Source organism: Bubalus kerabau, chromosome 13, assembly GCF_029407905.1.
Source record: "Bubalus kerabau isolate K-KA32 ecotype Philippines breed swamp buffalo chromosome 13, PCC_UOA_SB_1v2, whole genome shotgun sequence".
NCBI classification, from domain to species: domain Eukaryota; kingdom Metazoa; phylum Chordata; class Mammalia; order Artiodactyla; family Bovidae; genus Bubalus; species Bubalus kerabau.
In genome coordinates this window covers 70,555,932-70,558,446 of record NC_073636.1, presented here as the reverse complement: position 1 = coordinate 70,558,446, position 2,515 = coordinate 70,555,932, and positions in this window count along the sequence as shown.

Genomic DNA, 2,515 nt, shown 5'->3' with positions numbered 1-2,515 from the left:
ACCCTGGCTGGAAGCCCTTTGAATAGATGCCAGATGCACTGTCTAGCGCTGAGTGTTAAACGGACAGGAAGACAGAGCTTGGGACCCCGCCAGGGTGCAGACCCATGACTCTGACCTTGGCCCTGACCCATCTCTCCAGCCAGCTCTTGGAAGCCTGGCAACTCTCCCTTCAAACGCCTGTCCTCTCTCGTCCTCAGCATCTCTTGCCTGGGCCACCAGCTTTCCCAGGGCACCCTCCTCTTGGCTACAGCGGGACCCGTGGTTCATCCATTCAGCACACCCAGGCAGGAGGTGGCCCTTGCATCAAGGACTGTCTCCCAGGCGGGGAGCTCGATGCAGACAATGACCGTGGAAGTGGCTGGGGGGAGCAGACCCACAGCGTGAAGACTGTGTGACTCCCTGCACCACCCCAAAGTCCTCAGCCTGGCCCTGGCCCTCCTCATTCCAGAAACATCCCCCTGCCCCGAGAGAGCTCCACTCTCACTGGAGCACACCCCCTACCAGGGTTCTCTTGCCCTCCTCTCCTTTCCCAAGTCCCTTTCCCGACCCCTTCTGGGGCTTCTCCCAGCTCCCAGCCACCTCTGCCTCCCAGTCTGGGTGCCCTGAGCACAGAGTTTGGGGCCCACCTGTCTGCTTCCAGCAGGAAGCGGGTGTGCAGCAGACGGCCCAGAGAATTAAGGAATTAAGGCAGAGCGGGTCTGAGATCAGGGCAGTGTCTGGGTAGAGGTCAGGTTCTGCCTATCCAAGCGTGAGTTTCCCATGGCAACGACCACCCCTCCTATCCCCCTGCCTGGTGAGGGTAGCCCCCTCCTCCCTGGCCTGGCTCTGCACCCGTCCACCCACGCCTGCCTCCTCTGTCACCAGCGGTAATCCTGTGTGGTTTTTACTCTGGTGCCCCTGAAAAGAGGGGAAAGGAAAGGAGGCGAGTCCTTCCCAGGGCCTTGCACCCAGCCCTCCAGTGGGAGCAGCTCCCAGGCTGCCAGCTGGAACTGGGCTAGCTGGCCACCCACTCGCGTCAGCACCCACCTTCTCAGGGCCTCCTGCTCAGGCCGGGCCGGCTGTGGCTGCCCAGTGGCCAGCACGGGGAAGGCAGACCCTTGCCCAGGACAGCTTATTACATTCTCCACTCTCCCCACACTTGACCACACGTGGTCACCCAGCCCCGTCAGGATGCATTGGCTGATATTTTGTCTGCCTGGCACCTTCTAGAATCTTCCCCACACCCATAGTCTGCACAGCAGCTACCAAGACCTGTCAGCTCTCTGTCCTGAAGGCCTCTGGGAGTCACCCCTGCCCCCACCCAATGCCCCTCCCTATCCTTGTTAACCTGCCGCTTGAATGTTGCAGGCTCTGCCTCCCTGGCCCCCCGCCTACTCCGAGCAGTGGCAGCAAAGGCGTTTTTTTTGGAGACAGGTCTGTATGTGTTGTTCCCCTGCTGTAAAGTCCAGACTCCTCAGGGGACATCCAGGGCCCCTCTGTTCTGGCCCCTGCCAGTCTCTCTTGGGCCCCCCCCAGTTGGAGATCTGCAGGGCTCCCCAAACCCACAGGCTGTCCCCACCCCTTGCACATGCTTCTTCCCACAGGTGAACTCTAGAGGCGCCTGCGTGGGGAGACGTCTCTGAGCCTTTCTCCCAACTCCGGTCACCTCTTCCTCTGTGACCCACCACTCCCCGGCCTCCCCGGCCTCCCCGTGATCCTTGATATAATGAGTGTCCTGTTCATTATCCCTCTCGGGTTGCAGGGCTCTCTCCCCGTCTCGGGTGAGGTTTCTCAGAAGCAGAGCTGGAAACAGGGATTTAGCAACACGCGATTGATGGAGAGACAGCTCTCAGGAGAAACATACGAGAGGAGGAAAGCAGGAAGGGACAGAGCAAGAAGGGTCTCAGAAGAGCCTGATGTGGCCTGCCTGGATAGGGGGTGGGCTCTGGGGTATAATAGCCGCACTGCTGGGCTGTCCCCTTGAGGTGAGGAGGCCTGTGGCTGCATCCTCGTATCAGGCAGTCATTGGCTGTGGGATGGGAGTGGTTGACACTCCCCAGGGGACGCCCCTTTCATCAGGGAATAATCCGCAAGGAGGGGCAGCTGTGGGCATTAGGCATTGGCAGCAGGGGTTGGGGGGGTGGGCACTGGCTGGGTACCGGGGGTCTGGCAGGTACCACCAGCATCCACCACACCTCCCGTCAAGTGGGACCTTTGATAGACTCTGAATAAATGAGGAGTATGTGCATTCTTGATCCATCTGGCTCTGACCTTCTCCAAGCTCACAGCTGCGATGCTGTCCTTGAATGTCCCCACATTTCAGTGAGTGAAAGAAGCCCAGACATCCACCACCCAGGGAAGGACTCTGAGCTCGGCCCCAGGTGTCTCTTATGTGTCTGGCTGTGCAGACAGAATCTTTGGTCAGTGTTCTCAATGAGTCCTTGCAGTCAACCATTTTACAGATGGGAAGACAGAGGCTCGGAGGGGTGAACTGACTCCGTGAAGATTATGGAACTTGTGCTTGGAGGTCTGATCG